Source organism: Eurosta solidaginis, chromosome 1 (assembly GCF_040869045.1).
Source record: "Eurosta solidaginis isolate ZX-2024a chromosome 1, ASM4086904v1, whole genome shotgun sequence".
Taxonomy (NCBI): domain Eukaryota; kingdom Metazoa; phylum Arthropoda; class Insecta; order Diptera; family Tephritidae; genus Eurosta; species Eurosta solidaginis.
In genome coordinates this window covers 173,493,915-173,506,118 of record NC_090319.1, presented here as the reverse complement: position 1 = coordinate 173,506,118, position 12,204 = coordinate 173,493,915, and the positions used below count along the sequence as shown (strand labels likewise).

Below are 12,204 nucleotides of genomic sequence, written 5' to 3'. Positions count from 1 at the left end.
TGAGACGAAAAATTCTCAGAACACACTAACAAGTCATCTAAATACACAAAAACACATTCACGTAACGAAGCGGGTATGACCTTGTCCATTAACCTGCACATTCTTTGCGCGGCGTTGCAAAGACAAAAGGGGTCTTCCTGGCACAGTAAAAGCTGTCTTTTCTCTGGACTTTTTCTCCAGGCATATTTGCCAAAATGCGTCCTTAATATCTATCGCGGAGATGAAGCGGGTATTTTGCAAGCGGCTAAGGACACCCTCAATGTGGGGAAGCGGGTAAGCATCTTTAACCGTACGTTCATCCACTTCTCTCGCGTCTAAACAAAGCCGGTTCTTCGTTCTCTTAATCACTAATGAGACGGGAGAACTCCAAATACTGTTGCTTTCCCCTATAACTCCCATCTCGATCATCCTATCTAGCTCATGATATACCAGTTTCTGTATCGCCGGGGATATTGGGTAGTGTCTCTGTTTAACTGGTAGGTTCTCATTTACTACTTCAATGACGTGTTCTTCTACATCGGTGCGTCCTAATCTTAATACAGCAAAGGAGGGAAACTTTGCTTTCACTCTCTCCAAGACTACACTTTCTTCTGGCGTTAACGTATGTTGCACCGCATTAAACGACAAGTCACCCTCGACGGGCACAATTTCTGCAACGGCAACCTGTTTCGAACGCGGCATCAATCCCCTACTCACAAGGCTCAAGTCAAACGCTTGCCAGAAGTCAATACCTAGATCCTACTTCCTCTGTACCCCGAACGGTTCTGTCCCTTTTCAGAACCCTGTATTCCGGTTGGTTTCCGGTGCCGCCTGTTTCTGGCTAGAGGTCCCGGAAATCTCCGCCAGTGTGGGGTTTCCCTTTCCGGGCTTAAAAACACAAAAAGAAGTGTCACTTCCACACGCAAAACAAACCATACTGTGAAAGCAAGACTTACACCTATTTTCCTTCAACACCTCAGACGGATTCACAACAAAATAATTCACAGGCATACCACATGAAACACACAACATTAAATGGAACGGAGACGTACAGAATGAGTTAACGGCGGATTTGGGACCGTTCGTGGAAGTAGTTCCAGTAGACGTACAACCATTAGTGGGAAAAGGCTCAGGATTATTAGCGTTATGCGATTGGTTAAACCCTAGTCTTTGTTTGGATGGGTTGTCGAGCGCCTCGACGAGCTTCCCCCAACTCCTTCACCCTCAACTTGTTCCACGGAGAATACCACCTCGTTGATGCCCTTGCCGACCTACTCCTATTTTCTTTAATCAGGCGTTCCGCACGTCTACACTCTGTCTTCATATCATCCAATGTCTCCATTTTCGCGGCGAATGTCAAGTTTGCCAGATATGGCTTCAAATTTCCTTTAATTATACCCACCAGCTCCTTTTCCGGAATTTTCTGCTTCAGCCTGAACGTCAAGTCGTGAACCTCGCCATAAAAATCATCAAAACTCTCTTGACCCGACTGCTTCCTCTCCATGATTTCCCTGATTATCTCGTAATTAGACTCAGCGGTTTTAAAGTGCGCCAACAGCTCTGCCCCAAGCTCGAAGTAGCCAAAAGCAGGGTCGTCGGAATGGTCCTCAAGAACCTGCCCATACCACTTAAGCGCAGAGCCTGTCACGAGATAATGGAAATCAGTGAAGAGATGTCATACTGAGCCCTTAACTTCTATATTCTAAATAAAAAGCTTTCCACGGTGATCCCCTTAGCAGACCCATCGAACTTGACGTGCCACTTGTATAGGTCGATCTTCCTCCAATATGGGTGCGCAGGCTCCCTATTTCTGCCCTGACCCGTGGCAGCTTCGGCATTATTCCTGTTTTGGCCCCTATCTTTTGCCCCTTGTGGAGTGGATGCGTTAGCGGCTTGCTGATTCAGCGCTTGAGCCGAAACGTCCAAGTCCCCCATACGGTTGCTGAGGTGCGAAACGTCGGTCCTCAGGTCACGAGCCGCGTTAATGTACTGCGCCATAACTTGGTTTTGTGTAGCCATCATCTCTATCATCCGCTCTAGCTGTTCGGTGCCGTCGACAGTTTCCTGAGGAGTTCGAACCACCAGCTCCTGAATACTCTGGCTGTCCATCCTGCATATTTAATAGTCGTAACTCTATCTGGGTTGCCTCCCTCCTCCATTCACTCACACAAACGTACGAGCGAGGGAAATTTGGCACACCTGGGCTCACAAGCCGAACTTATCAACACCGAAATTGGTTGGTTTGGTGCAAAACAAAATAAAATAACGTTGCACCTATTGCTAATAAAAGTAACTCGAAACCTTAGCAAAGATATTCGACTATGTATCAAATGCAGTGATAAAAGAAAAAATTAATAATTAGTAAACTACGCAACTAAATAAAACTTCGAAAATTTATCCAAAATAAATTCAGTACCTTAAATTCGAAGGCAAATAGTGCAAAAAAACTTCAAAAAAAGTCCAGTCGAATTTGAAAACAAAAGGATTCAATAAGGTAAAAAAAAAGTATAACAACTAAGTATAAATTTAAAAATAAAAAAATTCCAAACATTTGCGAACTAAAAAAAATATAAAATTAATACAATAAAAAGAAAAAAAGGAATATTCCAAGATTTAATTATAAATAATGTATATATGTGTACTAATTCAAGTTAAACTTAAATTTATGGGAATTTCAATAAAAAAGTAAAAAAAATAAAAAATTAACAAAATACCATTAAAACTAAGTGTAGCCTAATTATGATTTAGTTTGGAACTTTGCCAAACTTTAAAAAAGAGTGTAAGTGACGAAAATAATTCGATATATTTCTAAATATTAAACTATGCAAATACTGAAATTAGTTGCAATGGCTATATGTGTTAAAAATGCATGTGAACGAAAGGGTTTTCTTAAGATTTAACAAAACTTAAAAAGATAATTAATTGATTTTTTTTGTGTGAAATTACGTATAAAAAAATTAACACGCAATTAATTCCGTTTTTATTGCAAAAAAATAAAACTAAGCAAAAAAGATCCAGATAAATAATGTGAACTAATGAAACATATGTGTGTTTAGTATGTACTGAAAAATTATGAATATATTTATTTCAAAAAAGATATGAATATAAATATGTATTTATATAAATTTAAAAATATAAATGTGCATGGAGGGATTTTCCAAACAATAATATATGTATCTCAAAATGAATATACGTGTGGTATTATATACATAGCATGTATGTTAAAAAGGTGTTCAAGACAGTATTAACTTGGTCCTCTTCTTATACAAAACAAAACTTGAGACGAAATGTGCATAAAAATCATTTGGTGTATTTACGGCGTTGCACCTTAACTAGGTCGTAGTGGGTATGCTGAGTATGTATGTTTGTCATCCGTCACAGTCAGCTAAATTTCCCCCAGTGTCGAATGTGGCACAACAGTGTTCGATTCCTGAGACCGAATCTGGTAGCCACATTCTCCCATTACCCATTACACCCCTTTCCCCATTGTGTCGACTCACTGCAAACCTCACGTGCACGCAATGCTGGACTGAATCCACGGTAGCTTGAGCAGTGGCCGACTAAGCACAAACAAAACTCTCAAAATAATCCCCCATTTAGTACCAGTAAGGCATTAGGATTCCACTTGCAAAAACGTTGAAGCTTTGGCAAGGTACTCCCAATGCCAGGCAGATATACCCCCCTTTTCGTTATAGCAGCACTAACAGTTTTGACTGGTCCAAACTGCGTTGCTACTATAACCCTAACAAGTCAAAAAAACTAAAAGATAGGAAAGGAAGCATTAGATAGATAGCCAATGAAATAGACTTAGAGGTAGAGATGAAAGAAGCTATTCAAGAAGACGAAAAGTAAAAAGAACGAGAAACAGAAAATCATGCTAAAAGAAATGAAAAGATTTGGGCTACTCGTTGGACGCCATTGTTACGGTACTGCCAGTTTTTGAGGTGAGGAACGGTGGCAAGCAGGCATGCTTGCGAGCCCTGGCTAGCTCGTCGGTTGGAGGCGGTCTTTTCCACCGCCCTCGCCTACAGTACCCGTGAACAAAAATAGAGGGATTCACGCCTGTGTGTTCATATAGAGATAGGGTGAGAGATAGACAAGGTGATAGGGAAGAGAAGGACCGTCCAGGTCAGGTGGAGTCTGCCCTCCCTCTTCTACATATAGAATGTAGCTTTGGACTTCGCTATGACGCCTTATCCCGAGCGAAGCCCCCTTAGGCTGACACTAGTCAGTCCGTCAAAAGTCTAAGAAGTCCCTAGTTACCCTCACATTGGTCCATGTCAGTCGACATACCCACGCCCCCTCTTCCGCACCTGCACAGCGCCTACACCAAACAGAAAGGGAATCCTATCTACTCATAGTGGTATTTCAACCCATTAACCCAAAGAAAATACCGAAGAATAGGAATAATCCAACTCGATTTTTTTTTTTCTAAACGTTATAAACGTACTTATGTTTATTGCAGTTAGTGAATAAAAAAATCCAAAAAAATTTATGATTCTTACGTCTAAGTGCCTACACCTCTAAAAGTTGTGTAATGAAAATTCAACCCAGATTTCAAGTTTATGCTTAAAATAGCTCAAAGGTATTTTCTAATTTACATCAATTGTTACCAAAAAAATCTTTCTGCAAAATGTGCTTTAATTCAAAGAAAAACTGCTACGTTAACATTAAATTTCAATATAGATATATAAAAATGACCGCAAAAAAAATGTGTAAAAAGAATTATATAAAGAATATTAATATTCGCGATTCTTATCGTCCGTTCATTTACGTGGTTCTATAACCATGGCCGTTGCTGTAGGCTTCTCCCAATCCAACCTAATTCCTCTCCCTTTCCCAAGCAGTTGCAAAAAAATAGCAAACCAAAGCAAAAGAATATACATAGGCACGCAAAAAAAACGGCCTGTACTAAATAGGTAAACGTGGTGTATTATTGTCTTTATCCCTCGATGAGGCGCCGCATCTCGGAGAGCCGTGCTGAAAAGTTACAATAAAAGACCTATGTATTTACCTAACGATGGATAAGGACAGATAGTAAAGAGATCTGCCTTCCAATGCCTAACGAGATGTATTATAGAGAGGAGCTACTTTGGATGAGTTTCCGCTTTTAGTCACGCGGTCATGGGCTGAAACGCCGTAGCCCAATTACTACGTGGTCCAAAAAAAACATGTATGTAACTTGGTTCCGGAACCATTTAAATAATAATTGTAAGTGATTAACTAAGTAAATAGTAGTGAAGTAGATCGTGATAATAAATTATATATATTTGCCCAGTGGAATGAGCCTTCTGGCTTAAAAAAGTGTTTTACAAAATGCATATATATATATGTATAGATATGTATACGTGTTTATTTATATAAACTGCGATTTAAAAGCTACTTTTAATTATTTTGTTGGTTTGTTCCTCAACGCTTTTTTTTGTTTTTTTTTTTTTGCTTTGAGCTGTGGTAATCTACAAGGCCTAGAAGTTGGTGCAACTAACAAGCAGAAATCTAAATTCAAAATTCCCCAAAAGTAAGGGAAGGCTATCTCAAAAATCAAATTTATCGGGCCTGAGTTCACAAACGATTTGTGTAAAAAATTTGTGAAGAAAAAAAAATCAAAAGAACAAACATGCACCGAAAGTTTAGTGCAAAAATAAAATCAGACCCCAAACGTGTGGGCGGTAAACACTAAATTCTCCTCGCAAAAATACAATAAATTCGCTGGCGCATATAACAAAAATTATACACATATAAATACAATATATAGAAGTTATTAAAAAAAGCAAAGCGCTGCCATTCTCTCCGTCCTCTCTTTGGATGTTGTGGTTTTCGCAGCCTTTGTGTTATTCCTTCTTTGGTTTATTGGTGGTTGTTTTTCCATCCGACTGCTCAAAATAACATTGCGCTAGGTTTTTTTTTTTAATATCTACGATGTTTCCTCTGGTGTAGCTCGGCAGCATAGCGCGACAAAAGCATCCGTTGGAAAGTCTTCGGGGCTACACCTAGAGCTTCTAGGAAAGTGAAGTCGACGAAGGTATGAGTTCAAAGTCGCAGTCCTATAGCTTCTGTATTGGCATATGGTGTGAAGGTCAGGAGGCGCGGTAGCGACTGGTTGTAGGTATTGCTACTGTTCGCACATCGGGAATTGAAAAAAAAAAAAAATGTAAGGCGCGATAACCTCCGAAGAGATCTAAGGCCGAGCTTCTCTTTCAATTCGCGTCGTGCTCCGTTTAATTTTTCCTACAAACGGGAATTGTAGCTCTTAAAAACAGCCGAAAACACTGGAGGCGCCCTCTGCTACGAGAGTGATGAGTATTAATAGACCATTAATAGCAACCGTAAGTCGCCTTTGTGCGTGACCGCCAAGGAGCCACAAATGATTTAAAGAAATTGTGTTCGCGACGATTATAAGGAGTTAACCCTAGGTGAAACTACGCTTTGCACGATATATGCCGACAAAAGTGTGGCTATTTTATGTATCTCTATTTCTATTCAGCAGACGCAGCATTACCAATTCCAAAGACCGGAGTTGGGTTCGAAGCCTCTCTGGAGTAAGTGAACGAGAGACAATCCCTCCGCAAGGAGCTACTCCTGAAAATTTGTTAACGGTCTGCGAGATCTTGAGGCAAAAACCCCGGATCTTTCCGAAATGGCCAACACGTTGATTTCCTTAAATACGTACAAACAAAACCTTTCCTAAATATTATTTTTTAAATAGAAAAATCAAGCTTTTTAAAGTAAGAACACCGGCGTAGGCGATAAAGCGATCGGCGTAAACCTCTAATACATATACATATGTAGGTCTGTGCAGAAATTATCGAACTAAAAAGTAGGTAAATGCAATATACTGCCGACGTTGAAACTTTATTTTTAAACCTCCATATCATTTGATATTCAACAAAGGCAAAATACGGCATAACCAGCAAAATAAAAATCAACTTTTCCAAGTTTTATACCAACAGCGATATTATCTGTTTACTACTTATATAATTACTCAAGCGCTTTGAATAAAACAGATACTTACACATGTATGTATTTTCATCTTCTCCCAAGAACCAACTCAAGCACTAACATTGATAGCGATAAACAACACATTTTCGCAATCAAAAACAAATGATGATAAAGTGGATACATTGCTAACCAAGGGTCTAATACCGATAATTGATCTTGCACATTGCGGGACTGAAGAAGCACCGTGGTACATCGTGTTGGACATCAATTGCAAAAATGCCTTAACGAGAAAGGATTATGTTTGCTCGTAAATCATGGAATTTCCGATGAAAAGTTAAAAACCGCTTGGAACCATCTGGATGATTTTGTTGATATACCCACCGACGTGAAGGAGCAGCTGTGAAGACAACCATGGGTACATACGTCCAGGTATGGAACGTTTCCATGGTAAAATACCAGAACTCCGTCATGCATTTAATATTTGCACATTAAATGCTAAAAATCTACCCGCAGAACCATTACCCGGATTTGCGGAACACATTTCGTCTTTGGCACAAGATTTCAAACCACTTGCACGTTTCGAACTTCAAGCACTTGCCGTATCGCTTGATATACCACAATAATTTTTTCTTGAGAAACACTCACATATGTTGTCTGGCGGACAGGATAACGAGTCTACACTACGTCTACTCTACTATCCACCTATCATAGAGGATACTGCGGAAAAGAATGATTTCAACAAATGCAGACAGTGCAATAATAATAAAATTTTATAGTCCGATGGATCGAAATCGTATGCTGCGAGCATTTAGTGAACATCGAAAGCGGACAAAATCTTATATCTCTCTTGCTCCGCTTGGTATTGATGGCCAATTTAGAATATATGAGAGCGTATCACGAGAAAATAGAAAGCTGCTTCAAGAAGCTATCAAGCTGAGACGCGCAGGCAAATTTTTCTCTCTATTTACACTTCGTGGTGAGGTGTTTGAAAGAGTTACCAAAGAGTCCGTAGCGGTGAAAATATCAACGAATGATGATTTAAAACTTTACTGCTGACTATCAGCCGTATGCACATGCAGTTTATTTTACTTAATTTTAACTATTGTATGTTTACATTATATTTGTTTATGCATATATATATCCCGTATTTTCCTACATGTAAAAATGGTCCCTTTAAGTTTCTTTAATCTTAATTTTTGTTTTTTCTTTTCGCCTGTTTTCTCTTTCGTGACTTTGTTTGTTTGTATGGTTGCTTTTGTTTACATTACTCGTTATGACCCTTAGCAGCAAGTTGTGTGGTGCGGCCGACAGCAGTCTTGCCATGATAAACATATTATATCAGCGAAGCAATGGTGTTAATATAGTGCATTTTAATGCCAGAAGCTTAAATGATGAGAAAGTAGATTTTATAAGATATGTGTTTGAAAACTCATGTGTTGATGTCATTTGCATGTCGGAGACGTGGCTTATTGAGGATCTTGATGATAGGCACTTTAATATTAATAACTACAAATTGTTTCGAAATGATAGGGTGTGTAGGAAAGGAGGTGACGTAGCAGTTTATTGTAGGAGTCACATTAACGTGAAACTCATTTGCAAGTCGGTGGATTCGAGCATTGAATATTTGTTTGTTGAGGTGCACGATTTGTCTACGAAAGTCCTTGTATCTTGGGTTTATAGTCCCCACAAAACCAACAGCCCTGATATGTTATTTGCTGCGTTGTCTCGGTATCTTGTAGACTATGACAGCTTAATAGTTTGTGGAGACTTCAATGTTAATCTGCTTGTTCGTGACTCATATAATAATAGTATGTTAAATTATGTATCTGGTGCTGGTCTAAGTGTTGTCAATAACAATGTGCCAACCAGGTTTGGTGTTTATTGTTGTCCTAGTCTTCTGGATTATTTTATTGTTTCTGACCCCTCAATAGTTTTAAAATTTGACCAGATGCCATTTTTATCAGACCATTACCTTATATTTTGTTCCTTAGATATACAATTTAACCGCTGTGATACTGGTAGTACCTTTAGTTTTAGGGACTACCGCTTACTTGACTATAATGCTCTGTGTTCTGATTTGTCCTGTGTTAATTGGAGTGATTGTTGGTTACTAGTTTTTGCTGATGAAAAACTTGAGTTTCTTAACAGCAAATTCGTTAATGCCCTTAACATACATGTGCCTATTCGCTGAAGTAGACCTAGAAATGTTTCGTGTCCGTGGCTTAATGGCCAAGTTCAAGCGGCAATTAAAGCACGAAGTAGGGCATACCAATCGTGGAGGAGGGGTAAAAGTAATGTTGCATGGCTTGCCTATAAAGCTGTCAGAAATATCGCTACTAAGATAATAAGAAACGAAAAAAGTAGATTTTTTACCTCAAGGCTAAACACTTCGCTACCTCCAAAAACTCTTTGGCGTAATCTAAAAAGCTTGCGAGTATATGGAAGGGACAAACATGTATGCGAACTAAATGTTGACACCCTTAATGATGCCTTTGTGAGTAGTCATGCGGGCGCTGTAAGTCCTACTGCACTTTTTCCAAATGCTTATGGGCGCTACTATGGAGAAAATTTTTAGTTCAGGGCAGTATCCGAATGCGACGTGGTAAGGTGCTTACTTAAAGTTAAATCCAATTCCATCGGGGTTGATTGTATACCAATAAAATTTGTAAAAATTATGCTACCATTTATACTGAGTACCTTCACATACATCATCAACTATTGTATCACAACTTCTCGGTTTCCTGATTCGTGGAAATGTGCTACGGTAAGACCCGTCCCGAAGAAACGGCTTGCAAACTCGGTCTGTGATTATCGACCCATTAGCATATTGCCCGCGCTGTTGAATGTTTTTGAAAGGCTGCTAGCAGAACAAATAATTTTGCACATTTCTAGAAATAACCTCTTATCACCGCACCAATCGGGCTTTAGAGCCAAGCATAGTTGTACAACGGCACTACTTAAAATTCTTGATGAAATACGCAAACCTTTTGATAAAAACCAACTAACTCTGCTTTGTCTATTAGATTTATCTAAAGCTTTTAATGCTGTTGACCATGCGTTACTTTCTTATAAACTTAAAACATATTTTGGATTTGCTAACAGTGCTTTGAAGGTAATGGAGGGTTACTTAACAGGAAGATCTTAACTCGTTAATACTGGTTGCGAATTATCGGGGATCAAACACCTACCCCGAGGTGTTCCGCAGGGTTCCATTCTTGGGCCTTTGTTATTCAGTATTTTCGTAAACGATATTTTTTCGGTTTGTCAGCACATGAAAATGCACGCATATGCAGATGACATATAGTTATATTTGTCTGGTAATTTCACGGACGTAGCCAACCTCTGTCTTAAAGTAAATATTGATTTATTGTTAGTACAGAGCTGGGCCAATAATAATGGTCTCTGCCTTAATGCAACTAAATCGTTCATCTTGCCCATTTCGAAGAATAGGTCCGTTGATGTCCTTGCCTCGGCTTTACAAATTGTTTCTAGAATTAAAAATTTGGGTATCGTTATCAACTCTAATCTACCTTGTGAAGACCATATCAATACAGTCATGGGTAAAGTGTTTACCACTTTGCGCAATCTTAGGCAATCAGCACCTTTCACACCTGCGCATATTAGAAGAAAACTGGCCCTACAGCTTCTTTTGCCAATAATAAAGTATTCAGAGATCGTTTATAACAAGTTGGACTCATGTTCTGCACACAAAGTTGAGGTCGCCTTTAATCATGTAACTCGTTACGTTTTCGGGTTACGAAAGTTCGACCATATTTCGGCATGGAGGTCCAAACTATTAGGATGTAACATATTTGACTACCAAAAAGCTAAAAGTGTGATTTTTTTGTACCGCTTGATTGTCACAAAATCACCAGCATATCTTTTCGAGAAACTGACATTCACTAGGTCTCCCAGGACGAGTAATCTAGTTGTGCCTAACTTGAACTTCGTTGCCTCGACAAGGCTGTTTTTCGTCAACACCGTACGTATTTGTAACTCTATCTCAGCTGCAATTAGGAATAATGTAAACCAAAGCAACTACAAACATATTATTTTCAGTTATTTTTCTAGTCAACAAACTTAAACTGGGCATTTACTTTATTTTTATTTTATCTTAATCTAATTTAACCAAAATTTAAAAAATTAAAAATCTAAAGTTTTGTAGTATTGTTTTTATATGCTTGCTATCTAGCATCTTTTATTTATTTATTTATATACAAACATACATATTTTTTTTAATCATACATATTTTAATTCATATATTTATTTATTTTTCCATATCGGTAACATGTACTTAAATATTCTGACTTACTTTACGTTATATTGAGTTTTTGTAATATGATTCCCTTTAGTCGTTATGAATTATGTTTGTTGTACTACAAAAGACAATTTGTCTTACTGTACTAATGTACATTCTCTGAATAAATGAAATGAAATAAAAGGCAATTGTAGTTATAGTTATCAACGCTGTTTATCAGATAAACCAGACTTCCGCCCGAAACAAATCCTCGTGATGAAGTTAATGAGTTTGATGAAAAACTGAGAATGATCTCATCGCAGAACGACACTTACCCAATGGTGAAATAATACGTTGTGGTGCTCATACAGATTATGGCAGATTTACATTGTTAGCGCAGGATTCAGGAGGATTGGAAGTTAAATTATCTGGTAGTGAAAAATGGCAACGTGTTGGTCAGTTACCTGGCTTTGGAACACCGCGTTGTGATACCAGAGCAGCCTCATATACGCACTCGTGGTCGTCACTCTATTGCCTTCTTCTGCCATCCGGATAATTTGACGCTGATTTCGCTACCTGCCTTGCCTACCCTGCAACGAAGCCGGCTTAGACACCGTTCTTCGAAAAAGAGAAGGTTTGCAACGCATACCAGTTAATACAGAGGAGATTTCGTGAGACTTATGACCACCAAACTTCGCACTTATTATTCACAAACATACACAAACCACAAAAAAAAGGGCTACTTATTGCTGTTAAATGTAGAATTCTGGTCCCGTGTGACCTTAAAGGTAAACGTGTAGAACCACGCTGGCAAGCTAATGAACATGTTAAATCGGTAGCTTAGCATTATGAAGGCCAATATTTTGTTTCGTCGTATAAAGATGGTTCCATATGTACTTGGCCAACTAAACCGATCTATTGTTAGCCCTCATGCAAAAACTTTTAAAGAACGCGTAGTGAAACATGTACTTATTTACAAAGTCGATTTATTAAAAACGTCTCAAAGTGGCGAAACCTGTTACAATACTTTCTGGTGGAATGCCTACTGA

General features: G+C 38.6%; 1 pseudogene; it reads left to right on the top strand.

The window, feature by feature from the left end:
* The first annotated feature begins 499 nt into the window (after window positions 1-499).
* On the top strand, window positions 500-11,811 carry LOC137238660 (1-aminocyclopropane-1-carboxylate oxidase-like; annotated as a pseudogene).
* Window positions 11,812-12,204: the final 393 nt, after the last annotated feature.